We start from the raw sequence: 16,610 nt of genomic DNA on the forward strand, positions 1-16,610 counted from the left end.
ACTTATGTATTTGGTATGTGTTGTGTTTGGTATTTGCCACGTACCATCCGGCTATGGAATGAGCTGCCCTCCACGGTGTTTCCCGAGCGCTATGACATGTCCTTCTTCAAACGAGGCTTGTGGAGAGTATTCAGCGGTAGGCAGCGGCTTGGCTCTGCTCCTGGCATTGCTGAAGTCCATGGGCGACGGTAACCACTCACCATCGGGTGGGCCGTATGCTCGTCTGCCTAAAGGGCAATAAAAAAAATAAAAAAAAATTGTGAGAAAACAAACTTTTTTTCAAGTTCGCTATGTCTTAACGTTTTGTACCAAACACGATCGAGTTTATCAAGTCGCGTCTAAGTTACGGACAAGATTGTATTTAATCGAATCAGTCTCAGTTTAATTGTCGATAATAATGATTGGGAGGTTAACTTGTCTTGGGGGTATTAAATTGTTAATTGTTGTTTATTTAATTCGTGCTTTGCGATATCATAGTAAGTACTTAAGAAAGTTGTCAAATTATTTTTACGTTAGTTGTGTTTTGCGTTAGATGAGCGAACGAGCTCACGGCTCACCTGATGTTAAGTTGTTACAATAGACGTTGATTATAACGAGCTTTACAGATTTCGGACATTAATTAAACGATCTAAAATTACATAAAAATACGATAAAAATCAGTGTCGAAATTAGTTGTCGAATAAAATAGCATTTAACATTTTAAAGATAGTAAGTACAATTCTTTGTTCGTTACGCTTCCAAGTTCAGCAGTGCGTACTTGGAAGATCTCGCTATCCCTTTCGCACGCGCATTCTCTAATATCAGTGACGTCATGGACCACTAGTTAATTCTTTTATTTCGACGCGCGATCCATATTTAAGCAATCCAATTAAAATAGTTGTAAAAGTAATTTGCGAACATTAAAAAAAGTATTTTTGATTATGTAGCATTGATACTGATATTGGTGGTAGGACGTCTTGTGAGTCCGCACGGGTAGGTACCACCACCGCCGTGAGCTCATCCGTGCACCGAAGCTGTGGCGGGTAACCATCATAGAACACAAGGTATTTGACAGATGCCTGAATCTCGCTTACGACATTTTCAAGACAAGGTTGCATATATACAAGTTCCGAACAACAACATTCGGACCGTCGGTCTACCTATCGAGCAATATCACCCGCTCGGTAGAAGATCTTCCTTTCGTCGTCAAAACTACAAAGCAATAAAAATATTATTATTATTGTTTTTTTTATTGCATAGATGTGTGGATGAGGTCACAGCCCACCAGAGCCCATAGACATCTACAACGTAAATGCACCACCCACCTTGAGATATAAGTTCTAAGATCTCAGTATAGTTACAACGGCTGCCCCACCCTCCAAACGGAATTATTGCTTCACGGCAGAAATAGGCGGGGTGGTGGTGCCTACCCGTGCGGACTCACAAGAGGTCCTACCACGAGTATCAACTATCAAATGAGTCAACGTTCGCATTACGAGGTAAATCATTACATTCACGGACGCGATATACGGTAATTCACAAAAGTCAGCGGAAAGTCTGTCTAAACAAAACGTCTGAACGTCCGGTCGTTGCGGAAGTGTGGAACGGGTGTCGTCGATCCGGACTTATCGCGCCGCCTTGCAGATAATAACGGCGATTAGGGACTTACCGCCAGAAACAGTGTATATTCGCTCTTAATCACTAAGGCATAAAGTTACTTTTAGTAATTCATGAAAGATGTTAAGCTTTAGTGACCCATCCTCATATTTTTTTATTAGCCTTGTAGGCATACGAGTATATGGCCTGCCTGATGGTGAGTTACTGTGGCTTATGGACGTCAGCAATGCCGAGGGCAGAGTCAAGCTGCTGTCTACCGTAAATGTCATGTCACTTATAGGGCTATATATTTTATCGTCTATATATCTGCCTACATAGCCCTTGCTTAACTCATGGACAATGCCTGGGACATTCTGCTAGTTTTATAACAAGCATTAGGTATAAATATTAAATAAATAAATAAATAAATATTTTTATTAACAATCACGCCACGTTAACTGGTCCCGTGATAAGTTCGTAAAGAACTTGTGTTACAGGTACCAGATAACGGAAATAAATGTAAGACTTTTATTATACACATACATATATTTAATATACATCCATAACCCTGGAAAACACATTTATATTTATCATACAAATATCTTTCCTTGGCGGGATTCGAACCCGCGACCCCCTTGTGTAGTGACCATGTCACTTACCACTACACCAGACGGTCGTTAAAATAAATGTAATTTAATTTAATATAATTAAGTAAATGTAAACATCATATTATTTTGCAAATTAAAACTCCTCATAATTAAAATATTTTATGATAATTTTAAAATCTAAACGGCCACTTTAACGTTAATCTCTGCTCAAAACAAAGTAATGAATGGCTAGACATCGTGACCCCGATTGACAGGACGGTGACTAGAATAAGATTCTATATTTCAATTAGAGAATCACTTCCAATAAGTCAATAAGTGATTTCATATTTAGAGCGGCAATCCGGCAGGGCGACGACCCTTGGGTTCCGTAACCCTAACTACAATAGATCGGTTCGAACGCGCTATCATTTACAAACGCCACACGAATTAAGATGCGTGCGCAATAGTTCATAAATTTGTTTTGTAGAATCAATCAGTACGGCCGTCTGGTGTAGTGGTAAGTGACATGGTCACTACATAAGGGGGTCGCGGGTTCGAATCCCGCCAAGGGAAGATATTTGTATGATAAATATAAATGTATTTTCCAGGGTTATGGATGTATATTAAATATGTGTATGTGTATAATAAAAATCTTATATTTATTTCCGTTATCTGGTACCTGTAACACAAGTTCTTTCCGAACTTATCACGGGACCAGTTAACGTGGCGTGACTGTTAGTAAATATTTATCGATTTATTTATTTAGTACGTATGATAGTTAGTTTTCTATTTTGTTTTTTCATTTTATATTGGATCTTGTTTTTTTATATTTCGTCGTTTGCGGACTTCGATCAACAATAGTAAGTAGATAAAGGGACACGTACAAAAATAAAGCAAAAGCTGTCCGCGTGAATATACACATAAATAATAAATTGATTTTTCGGGCATTATTTTTGTAACTTTTGAATAAACACTGCGGCATTGTGAGACGGGTTGACATTGGGTGTGTTTGAAGTGAACTAAACAAAATAAGAGCTCACATTTCAAGTGAGCTGTTATTTGACGAGCTACAATTATTGATGTTGCGAGCTTCCGGAATCTCCGGATTGATAATATACTTACTATTCGTGAATTTCAGAGTGAAGAATGCTAATGATAAGCGGCTGTCAATTGTATCTCTTCATTGAATCATGCAGTATTTTGGTTATATAGTACGTAGAAACCCTGATAACCTAGAAAGATTTCTCGTTACCCGTAAATAGAAGGAAAAGAGTCTAGACTAGGCAGACTAGTCGGGAATAGGCAAAACATAGGAATAAGTGGAGAAAAACAGTAAGAATACTATAGAAGATTCAAGACATCGAGAAAAATAAATAAAACCACTTCTTCGACGAAAAGACCGCCAATTGTACTTTTTTTTTTGTATTTAATGTATCGCATTGTTTATTTATTTTTTGGTGTACAATAAAGAATATTCTTGCTCAGATCACAAATAAACTTTCGTCAATGAATTATCGTTCAATACGAATCCTAAAATCAAATGAGGCGCGTCAATAACCATTAGGTTACAAAGGACCCGCGGTGGCGCGAGCGGTTTCGCGCGGAAGGGTTGAGGCCCGCATGCCGGTCTAATTGCCCGACTTAATGTCACGAATGGGTTTACGCCGACCAAAAACGTTAAATACTGTTGGATATTGTGCACGTTATTCCCATTGTGACGTTTGTTTTTGATGTCAATTTGTCGGAGTTTTTTTTTTTCAAATATAGCGTAGATATTGGATATTATGTTGGAATTTTGAGGACATTTAGTTGATTTTACTGGTGAGTCCGCACGGGTAGGTACCACCGCCCAGCCTATTTCTGCCGTGAAGCAGTAATGCGTTTCGGTTTGAAGGGTGGGGCAGCCGTTGTGACTATACTGGGACCTTAGAACTTATATCTCAAGGTGTGTGGCATATTTACGTTGTAGATGTCTATGGGCTCCAGAAACCACTTAACACCAGGTGGGCTGTGAGCTCGTCCACCAATCTAAGCAATAAAACATTTTTTTAGTACGTAGACGTTCTAAAAATGGCAGTGATACAACGGAAAGTTTCATAAAAATCGTATCTAAGGGTAATAACCATTTAAATTACGCGGCTTGATAGCTTGTTTACCCATCTATGAAAATAAAGTATAAAAATATATACTAAAAATATATATAATGGTGGTAGGACTGGTAGGACCTCTTGTGAGTCCGCACGGGTAGGTACCACCACCCCGCCTATTTCTGCCGTGAAGCAGTAATCCGTTTCGGTTTGAAGAGTGGGGCAGCCGTTGTAACTATACTGGGACCTTAGAACTTATATCTCAAGGTGTGTGGCGCATTTACGTTGTAGATGTCTATGGGCTCCAGTAACCACTTAACACCAGGTGGGCTGTTAGCTCGTCCATCCATCTAAGCAATAAAATAAAATATATATTTATTACTCATCATATTATAGCATCAAACCCGCCGACATTAACGCGTGCCCTCACCGATAAGCTCATTATTCGAACATTTGTCCACACGAACGCGCGCTAATTTCACATGTATGTATTCTAGTTAATCTGTATACATGTAACGAAATTGAATTTGCTACGAGCTTATTCTGTTGACAGATGTCGTGTGCTGTTTCTGACGTGCAAGTTCCTAGATGTGTATTTTAAATAGCATTTATTTAATAGTTTTGTATATTATTGTTTCTTTCGTTTCTGTTGTTACGCTTATGAGTTCTTATTATCTATCGTGTGGAGCCTCTGGGTCTGCGGAGGGACTTCGGTTCCCTCTGTATTTTGTACCGCATGTTCCATGGGGAGTGCTATGAGGAATTGTTCGAGATGATACCAACGTCTCGTTTTTACCATCGCACCGCCCGCCACCGTAGTAGAGTTCATCCATACTACCTGGAGTCACTGCGGTCATCCACAGTGCGTTTCCAGAGATCTTTTTTGCCACGTACCATCCGGCTATGGAATGAGCTCCCCTCCACGGTGTTTCCCGAGCGCTATGACATGTCCTTCTTCAAACGAGGCTTGTGGAGCGTATTAAGCGGTAGGCAGCGGCTTGGCTCTGCCCCTGGCATTGCTGAACTCTATGGGCGACAGTAACCACTCACCATCAGGAGGGTCGTATGCTCGTCTGCCTAGAAAGGCAATAAAAAAATAATAATTAGATAATCTGTGAGGTGAGGTATGAGGTTACAGACGAAAAAAAACTTGAAACATATTAGCTATTTAAATCTATACTAATATTATAAAGAGGAAAGATTTGTTTGCTTGTACTGAATAGGCTCCGAAACTACTGAACCGATTTGAAAAATTCTTTCACTGCTTGGAAGCTACACTATTCCCGAGTGACATAGGCTATAAGCTTTTTCAAAAAAAAATCAGGGATCCTTACTAATACTCCAATAATGTAACTCAAGTTGTAAAAAAATTACCTAAAATATTCTTAACATCGCGTGCCCTGTGAAAACTATTGATGATAAAATAAAATAATGTACAAGGTCTTTGTAGAACACATTATTATTTACAAAAAGTGTCGCGACAGCATATGTTTAACTATTATAGTTATGTCGCAATAAGTGTTCTTTTATTTAACAAATAAAACAATGTTGAAATGTTGTAAATATCGTGGAAATTTTTGTTAAAGACCCGAGCGGGACCGGAGCGGGCCGCTAGTTTATTTAGAAAAATATTAATACAAAGGTGACTTTTTATCTCTTAAGTTCTCCTTGAACCGATTTTAATAGAATTACGAGGGAATAGCTTGAAACCTGAAAAATAATTATCGCCAATCCCTGTTAAGCGTAATAAATACAACCGAAGCTGCGGGCGTCATACTAGTTTAAAAAACAGATTTGATATTCGAATATTTATTCACATCTAATTAATTATAGCACACAGTTAATTTATCATACAGTTAATATAGTCTTGAAACTGATACTCAAGTACAGTTATAGTCAAAGTTTCAGTTCTTTCATTAACATTATATGGACTAAAGCGGCAAAACAGTAAAGTGTAATTAATGTTGACTGTCTTTTAACTAATACAAGGCGTATTTGAGTCAATTCAGCATTAATAAATGATGTTAATGAAACGGTTGAGACGCATTACAACTGTGTTCCGTAACGCGGCAATGTATCGTGAATACGACATAGTTTATGTGTAAGCAGAAGCTCAAATATTACTTCCCGATGTAAACTTTAACAAAGCAACATTCAGCGTTATAGTTTAATCTTCAATGTTATTTGTAATAGACGAAAATTGTTTAAGTAAGAGATAATATTGTGTGAATATTTATATCAGACCTTCTTGTGGTCGGGTAACAGGGAAACTGTCAGTTTCAATTAATTGAAAATTGTCGCGGAAAATTTGTTGAGTAAGTCTTATCAAACTGTTATTCGGGATGACGTCATTTGAGGCCAAATTCGTCTAGCTAAGCACACGAAAATAATTGAAGATATCTATTTAGTAGAAAGTAAAAAGCAGAGTGAGAGTTATTAGTTCAGGCAGTTCTCAAAAAATCTGAGAGCAGTTTTTAAAGACACATAGTTTAAATAGTAAGAGTTCTGATTGAACTCTAATTGTACATATAATTTATGAAAAAATAATAATGACGAAGCAGACTATTGTTTTAATGTCTACATCTATGAGTGTAAGTGAGGATTGTCTGTGCTTGATTCGGTTCTATTCTATGATATTCGCTGACACAGATTGTGTTATAATGGATGTTATTAATAATGTCGGAAAAAATAAATTTTTCGTTATATTATTTAAAAAAAAAGGTTTCCTTTTGCATATTTTTCATCGTAGACGACAATAGCACGTGTGAAGGGAGAGAGCAAAAGTTAGCAGTAAATACTATTGAGATTCTTGTCAAAAATGAACATAGAAATAGTTCGTTTTAAAGTGTATCTAAATTACGTGTTAAAGTGTATGCCCCAAGAAAACTGAAGCACGCGTACTAATCTATTGAAACACTGAATGAAAGAGCAGCCTTTCTCTTGCAAGGAATATAATAATACAAACGAAGAAAATACTATCAGTAAATTTATTTTTCGATTTTAACTTCAAAATTCAGTTGATATTAACTAGCATTTGAGAGTGCCACAAAACCTCATTACTTTGATAAATTCATTTGATACCGCAATTAAATCAGCAGGCAGTTTGTTAATCGTTTTTGCAGATGATTTAATAAAATATTATTTTATAAAGAGATTCAGTAGTGAATAACAGGTATGTATTTTTATCTGCCCAACTAATTAAATTGAACTGTATGTGGGAATCTCTATTCGATTTGGGCTAGTTAAGCATTTGTTTGCTTCACACACTCTTGAGTTTAATTCCGCCTTTGTAAATAAGAAAGTAAAAAAAATACACCTGTTTCGCCTTCAGAGTTACATTACGTCTCTTCCCACTGCGTCCGATAACTACCCTCATTCCACCTCTCGCTTAAAATAAAGTTATATGTCAAACATTAATTCGCCGTCTCTCTTACCTTCCAACATGACATCTCCTATCTCTCTCACTCAGTCATGCTACATATCTGTCATTCATATATTTCGTTCCTACATATTTAGTATATTAATTTAATTAACGTGTTCGCACCACAATTCTTGGTTTTAAATGAGTTACCAATCTTTTGGCATTGTTGTAAGAGCTAGTATTGCGTGTAGTCTATCCGCGTTAAATAATAGTTTTTGTGATGACCGCAAAAGTATAAATCAACTCATAGCTTTTATAAATCTGTTTCAATGCTATAGTTAGTTTCTTTTATTACTATTTTCCTGTCTTCTGTGTTTGTTGTCTATGAGTTTCTCTCTGTTATTAATCACTTAGCTAGTGCATAATCTATTTCCGTCAATCAAGCTTGCTAAATCATCTAAGATTGGCATATTAAGCAGATTTATTAATAAAAGTTGATTATTTATTTCTAAATGTGTTTAAGTAATTTTAGATTAATTAACTATCGGTGTCATTCCATTTGAATGGAGCCTTCTAATGCAGGGATAAAAAAGTGAAGCCACGTACAACATTCGCGTTAAAATTCGCAACTAACTCACCTGATCGTAAATGAACTGTGGCACGCCGCGTACATACGCATGATCCAATTGTCGCTAAATTGATACTCTATTTGGTTCAATTAAACATTAATTAATGCCATTAATGAACAGCGAGCCGCTATACTGTTCAGTTGTGTGACTCACTGTACAATTCAGTTTACTACACGCATTTCGAAGATGATGGAAATTATTCAAAGTTGTTTTGAAAAATAAAAACCAATAATTAATCTTTTTTTTTTATTGCTCAGATGGGTGGACGAGCTCACATCCCACCTGGAGTTAAGTGGTTACTGGAGCCCATAGACATCTACAACGTAAATGCGCTACCCACCTTGAGATATAAGTTCTAAGGTCTCACGTATAGTTACAACGGCTGCCCCACCCTTCAAACCGAAACGCACTACTACTGCTTCACGGCAGGAATAGGCAGGGTGGTGGTACCCACCTGCACGGACGTCACGAGAGGTCCTACGACCAGTAATTATGCAAATTTTGCGAGTTTAATGTTTATTACACGATGAAAACCAATCGTTGTTAAGTACGTATTTCATTAGAAAAATTGGTATCTGCCTGCGGGATTCGAACACCGGTGTATCGCTAGATACGAATGCATCGGACGTCTTATCCTTTAGGCCACGACGACTTCGAAAATATAAATAAGAAGATTAATGTAACTATTATGACAATTTAACTCAAAGGTAAGCCTCGTGTCTGTGTTAGTGACTGCGTTTATGTTGAGCTTTCTCATCTTCAGCCTGTTTCCACACTATGCCGAGTATAGATCTCTTCACAAGCACGCAATTCTTTCGGAATTTGTCCAATTTCTGAACGTCATTGTAAAAAAGTGTCAGCGAGTGACACTATTTCTCATTCAAATCCAGCAGCCAAGAGGGAGCTATTTTATATTTCTTCTTGTATTCAGTCTTCAATTTGTCATACAAGGACAAATAAATATCTCAAAAACAATAAATATAGTCCACGCTCATTTACCACCACGCAACAGAATGCTATCTGTGGTTTTCCAAGCTGAAAAAAGTTCACTAAAAGATCGCTAGTGTGTATAAAACCTTTTCAATATCAATCTCGCCAACATCCATCGTCATACACACAAACGAATTTATTCAATACAGAAATCAAGTGTTACGGAAACAGAAAAAGAAAAAAATCATTGACAACAACAACAAAAAGGTTTCAATCAACAAACGCTATAGGTCACGTTCACACTGGTCGTATAAATCGCGGCGTCCTGCTGCGACTGCCGTTTAAAAAAAGCGTTCAAATAGCGTTAATGGCTGTTAGGGTGGTCGCCCTACAGCGCCAATACACGATCACTTAACGGTAAATTTACTCGCAGCCGCTGGATAAACAAAACTCGAACGACACGCGACTTCAGGCCCGCGCTCAACTAGAGCCATTCACGTTAAATGGATCGTAATCAGATCACGATTATGTTGCTAAATCACTTTGATGATCTGTTTAATGGGAGTCGCATTGAGTGGGCATGTTGTTTTTGAAGGTTGCTAAGCGAGGAAGTGCTTTTTCGGGGGTAGTTTAAATGGAAAAAAGGGAGATTAATGTATTGCAAAATAATGCCCCAGGTGAGGATCGAACTCACGACCTTAAGATTATGAGACTTACGCGCTGCCTACTGCGCCACTGAGGCCTATGATTGCCTAACGAATATTAAAATCTTTACCCGGGAATTATTGAAAGCTTCGTTGTCGTAGATAGCATTTGTCCTTCCACTCCTTTCTGCCATAATATTTCTCCTTTATTCGCTTTCGGATGCGTCAGTAAATATTTAAAAATCAAATGAATCGAAATTAATACGTACAAGAAATCTAGAGGGAAAGATTCGTTGATTCGAATAATTTTCAAATAATTCATAGACAATGTTCTTTTTTCTTCTTCTTTTGGCAATAGCGTTTACTTTTTGCCAAATGACGAGACAATGTTTAGATGCATTTTAAGAAATCAACGTGCTTTAATGAAGCGATGTTTTGTCATGCACCATTACGAGGTCGTGAATGGGGACGCACCCCGCTGCGGTCGCGACGGGCGCACACGCGACCTGCGCGCGTGACTCTCTGTATCACCCGCTCGCTGTGTACAGATCTTTATTTAAAAAAATATATATATATTTATTTATTTGGGAAACCAACAGTATAACACAAACATATAACATTTAAAAAAAATTAGCTAAAACAATAACCAAACGTGCTTCCACCATCAAAATCACATATAAGTAGAAAGTGAAAAACGGAAGAAAAAAAAAGAGAAATTTAAGTTTACACAAAAAAACAAAAGCAACACAATACGCACATATTATTATGTACATCAACTTATACTAAAACTAAGTAATACTCATAAGACTAAATCACCTTATAAATATTCCAAAATGGCATTTCTATAGCATCAAGTGACAAGCAAAAGATGTCAGCATTAGAGAACTTAGTATTAAACAACTTACAAGATCTGCGGATAAAAGAGTTAGAAGCACATTTTCGCGCGTCGCCTAGAGGTTGGGTTAGGCCTAAAGAAAAAAGGCGGCTAAGCCTGACATGTCTCGCTGATCAAACCGTTTGGCTTGGAGAACTTGTTTAATTAAAACTTAGTTAATTATGAAAAGGAATGGTAATTATAAGCATACTAGTAACATATTCTAGGTAGGTAAATCAAAGCGAACATTATTGCAAAATTGTTACAAAATGGCGGGTCTGACAGTGAGTGAATGGGGAGAACAAGAATGAAAAAGAATTAAGAGATGAATGAGTGAATAGAATTACGTAGAAAAAATGTTTTTAAAAATTGAAATGAAATACCATCAAAACGTTTTTAAAACAGATCCAATGATCTGACACAAATAACAGGGGATCTCATTAAATCAGACACGGAATTTTCTAATACTAGAGAGGTGTGAAGTAAAACATTATATGCCTATTCCCAAGATGATATTTCCAAGAATAACACCACATTAATGTAATTAATTACTCGTTTGGGTTGTGCTTCAGTGCGAAGTTTAATACGAAAAGATGAAAATTTTATTTTACAATTTGTAATGCTTGTAGTACCTAAATGGTGTAGTGAAGAAAGTATTAAAAAAACACTGGATTACTACAAAACTTACATCTTGAAGTTTGCATTATGTCTTTTATTAAATCATATTTTTATGTCTGTGTATATATGTGTGTGTGTGTGTGTGTGTTATGTCTATGTGTGTGTCTGTCGGTATGTCTGCCATGACAAATACGACAGGATTCATTGGTTCGTCAAAATCGAAAAATAGTTTACCGCCCAGAGAGCACGACATTAGTGAAAAATCAAAAGGTTTAATTATTTCTGTATTACTAATTTGTCTCGAACGAAACCGCAGGGCACGCTTCGTAGAAAATAAAAGCAGGAACGATTTCTTTCGTAACAATCACCCCTTTACCTCTAATTAGGCACGCCTGCATACAATCCAAACATACTGCACACAATACAAAGGATACATTAAAATGATCATAAAAAATAAATCAAATGAATCGACGGCGCGTAAAGATTGAGTGGTAACGTGACCTTTTGATGGTAAGCCCTCGTTGACCGCCCCTATGCGGGTTCGCGATGTGATCGTACGAAGCGCTAGCTTTCTATTCCAGATGAAACGGTTTTGATACTTGACATTAATATTAAGGGTAAACTGGACTATTTATAACACAATCAATTACGTAAACAATGTTAATAAGCTGTAGTAGGCATTAAATACACGATGCTTTTTCGCGCTAATTTAATAACTGTCAAATGTTATAATATTATCTGTGGTGATCTCAGTTAAGATGGTATATAGACTTTTTGGCGGGAACGCGAGCAGTGAAGTTGTGTGATTTGTTTTATTTTGTCTATTTAGTGTTTCTTCAGGTTTAAATGTGTAATAACGGTGGTTTATTAACTGTTTAATATCTGTGAAAGTGCACAAATGTGGGAAAATGAAACAAAGCTGCTGGACGTAACTTCTCGGGTTCCTCCAAAAAGTCCACTGAAAAAATCTCAGTAAATGACCACCATTTTACTGCGATTATATTTCATCCCATATCATCTCATTTCATTAAATTTCATCCCAGTTGATTAATGTCTCAAATTAATCATCTTCATTTAATTTCATTCCATATTATCATTTTTCATAAAATTAAGAATATAAAGTAAAATAAGACATGACTTAAAGGTCTTAGTTACCAGGTCAAAAAATCTCTTAAAAAAAATTATATGGTATATAAAATGCAAAATTTGCAATCTTTACCAATAGATGGCGTTAACAATAAAATTAATACATCAAAATTGTTTTTCCGATAACAGTACCGGAGCCATCGTAGCTAATCTAATTCCCTTACAAGAACGTTGTTAGCAAAACGTTCCACACTACCAGCTAACCCTTATTAGATCGAGTCGGGACTCGTTAGTCTAACGTAACTAACAAAACTAACGGGAGCCGTAACGATATCGTAACTACGTTACTATGTGCTGAAATACTTTTATTTTTGCTAACATTGTAATTGTAACTCTATTGGTCAGATATAGAGTTGATAACGCAATGGTTGCGCTCTTGAGATAGGGTTGTGTAGTTGCCATGGCAACGCAAGTTGAGTGGACCCATGGGCTGTCACTGCGTATTTACAGGTACCAGTCTTCGTCCAATGATCGAAATTCGACCATAATCATGGACACTTCAAGGTTTAGTTTTTAAATTTAATTGGTTACTTTTTTTCTTTTTTACAAAAACGGAAAAAGATTTTCAATTAAAAAAAAGAGAATCCATTTTTTCTAGTAGCAACACAGCTTGTCAGTTACTAATTTTTGAAAAACTGAGAATAGGGTACTGTTTATTTTGTCTTTGCCCACATTATCGACGTATTTAGATGACAAATTTAATAATGCTAAGTATTCCGCATTTGGTAAGTTCAATATTTTATTTTAATTTTTTTTTCTATTTAGGTTAGAAGAAGTCGCGGCCCACCTAGGGTTGAGTGTTTACCGAATATCACAGACATCAAAACCAGAATTAAGCCTTATGCATATAGAGGCATAATTTTATTCCTTTCAAACATGTGGTTTAGTGGATGCAAAAAAAAAAACCTATCCACTATTGTTTTTTGGTTTGGCTTAGCTTGTTACCATTTAAGTTTATTACATTCATTACAATTCTTAACTATACTATATTTTAAAAATAAAATAATCATTAAAATTTCTCTGAAAATGAACACAATATACATTAACTCATAAATCAGTAACGATTGTTACAATAATCAAGGAGGCGCGTCAGCAACTTACGTCATTATCAACAAAGTCCCGTGTAATTACGTAATGAATAACAAATTAATATCTACTTTATATAACTTGGTCGGGGCTCTACCATTCCGCACAATTTGCATATCAATTCTGACGTAGGGTTGTCGCGTCACTATGCGATAAAAAAACACTTTCTTTCATTTGAAAATGTATTCGACCTTACGAAATATACTGAGGCTTCATCCAATCTTAGACATAGTTAATAACTCTTGTACGCATTAATCTCTTTGTGAATATGTAATAAATCCAAATCGTAAGGATTCGTATCAAGAATCTCATAAAAAATCAATCACGCTGTTTTTTTGGTTTTTTTTTTCACGTTGATTCGAAAACTGATTTTTGTTCTTTAATCAGACGATGAAATTTAAAATGAATATTCTTAGAACAGCGCTAAAAGTTACTATGGTCTCGATAAATCTATGACTAGTTAAGACCTTTAAGATATTATAATATACATATTGTGGATAATAATATATATTATGGAAACGTATTATATGAAATATACTGCTGAGTATAATATATTCTGTAGGAAAGGCTGTTAATGATGAGATCATGAGAAAGAAACTTCTCTCTATCTTTCAAAGTGACCGTTGAAATAAAGTTTGAGTCACGCGCTTTTAGTATTGAATCCAATTTCAAAAGACTAAGGTTTCTAAATTGAAATTAATGGTTCTTCTGGTTATTTTTTCTTATTTTTGAAAACATTCATAATATATTTTGTTTTATTCAATCAAATATTGAACGACAAAAAGCCACACACGCCAACCCTAAGATTGTGGATGATCCGGCCACTTTCGAAAGTTCCCAATTTACAAACTTCCCGCCACACTGAGAATGATTTACTCAATAAAAATTATGCTGATCCATTTACAAACTTTCATCATTTGCTCGCCGCCGACCGTGGATCGTGAATTTATTGAATTAAGAAACAGGAATTATTTTTCTATAGACAGACATCTTTATGAGATATTATTTATAGGCTAATCATGAATTTTATTTAACTTATACTGAACACTAGTAATTAATCAATGTTTAAAAAGAAAAAGTTAATTGAAAAATCGGTTGTCTGTAAAGTCGGCTTACTGACGATAGTTGAACGTGACAACGGCATAAGAAAATACTGATGGAATTATTTTATTTTTCAAAAGATTTATTTTATTTTCTTTATTTGATAGATATTTTGTATGGATATAGAGAAGGAGGTAAATGGAAATCACTCACTGAACTTCATACTTGACGAAAACATGTAAATGTATTATTGTATAGCAGCTGTCCACGCGGATGCATCGCTCACTCAAGTAGGAGAGAGACAGATGTCGAACGCTGCCGAACGCGGAGGCCGATTGTGCCTCTTTGTCGCTCGTTGCGCGCTCTCGCTTGCACTTCAAGCCTTAAATGGAACGCCTCAGAGCGGGTAACGCCGCATGAGTCATGTTTTTTCGTGCGTGCAGCCGGCTCCATCGAATTATAAGACGTTGTCACGTCAAAAGATGCTATTCTTGTGATTTGAAACGATGTTCGAATATCGTCTGCTTAAATATTCAATTTACATTTCGGTGCATTGAGCTTTCAATTCTCTATCTGACTTTTATGTAAGCTCGTCACATCCGATTCGAACGGGATACAGAGATGCAAACAACCGGATCTCCAGTAGGAGAACGTAGTCGGGACGTCAAAGGCACGAACGATTCCTTGCAAATTGTATCTACGCGTCCCGCGGGCGGCGTCTTATTGAGTTTGCTCTCAAAGAGCCGCCATTTTTAAAACTTGCATCGACTCAGGTAGACGATCGGTTCACGGTACGGCCAATTGTGGTTCCGCTTTGTTCTTTACCTCCTTTATAGGGTTCACGAAGTTAGGGAATTTCGGCGCACGAATAATTTGTGTTCCCGGCCGGGCAATGTGATTACGCGAGTTTCGCGTTCTCGAATCCGATCCGACAGTTGGCGGGATCGAATTCGAGAACGGATCGAGTTGCCGACGAGAACTTCGTTACGACGTTGCCCATCTACAGAATTAAGGCTTCGTCAAACAGAACCCGTACTTAGCGCTGCGTTTTAACGGCGCACTCTTTTCATGTCACACAAATTGACTAGATGAGCCCCACGCTCCTCGACGCAACGTAACATTCGCCAAATCATAGTGCCTTTCGAAAACAGTGTGAAATTTTAAAAGTATTAACTTGTCGAGTGATTCAGATGTGAATGTGAACACGGGTATTTTCTAACTAATTCTATCTTTTTTCGGGCATTATCCAGTATTTTAATACAAATTCACTAGGACGCTAAAATAAAATTTGTAAAAAATTACATCGCCTGACGTCAAAGCGTAAACTGACGGCGCAGCTGAAACAGAGCGCCAGCGCTATAGCGCTTATAGCGCTGGCGGTATGTTACCATAGTAGTACAACACATCTCGGCGTCATAGCGTAGCGCTCTGACACGCGCTAATTACGCGTTCTGTTTGACGAAGCCTTAACGCCGCCACAGAACGTTGCGTAGTCCTAGCGCTGGGGCTCTGTTTGACACTTTATTACCATAGTAGTACAGCACACCTCGGTGTCATAGCGCGCCGTCAGTTTAGCGCTCTGACGCGCGCTATGTACGCGTTCTGTTTGACGAAGCCTTTAAACTCGAACGCGTCTCGAAGGACGCCCAGAATGGAAATTGTTTACAGATTTCCACGACGGCAATTCGGTTATTAGCGTTGTAAGCGAACGAGCGTCTGTCCGGCGTTCGCATATAAATAAGAAATAAATAAATTAACGCACGGCGGCCGCGAAATGAGCTTATTTCTATTCAGTACTCGAACGAATTTGCAACTCGCTGTAACTCATAAAATCATCCGCGAAACACACGGTTTTATTAAACGCACAAAACAGAGCTAACGCGGTCCGCGCGTAAGTTAACACACAGCGTTCTGCGGCACAGCGTTCCTTGTTAAAAGATAAATTAGACGGGCCGGCGCCGCGCTCCGACGCAGAAATGTATTCTCCAATCCAATCCCGCGCTCCCCGAGGCGCTCACGTAATTGCTTAAGA

At 37.2% G+C, this 16,610-nt stretch overlaps 1 protein-coding gene and 1 non-coding gene across 2 annotated transcripts in view; one reads left to right on the forward strand and one right to left on the reverse strand.

The window, feature by feature from the left end:
- Drgx (Dorsal root ganglia homeobox) overlaps positions 1–16,610 on the forward strand; it is a 99,417-nt gene that overhangs the window by 53,056 nt on the left and 29,751 nt on the right. The window lies entirely within an intron of this gene.
- Positions 9,839–9,911, reverse strand: TRNAM-CAU (transfer RNA methionine (anticodon CAU)). Its single transcript has one exon. It is a non-coding gene; the product is annotated as a tRNA-Met (tRNA).

This window comes from Bombyx mandarina, chromosome 03, assembly GCF_030267445.1.
Source record: "Bombyx mandarina strain Sakado chromosome 03, ASM3026744v2".
NCBI lineage: Eukaryota > Metazoa > Arthropoda > Insecta > Lepidoptera > Bombycidae > Bombyx > Bombyx mandarina.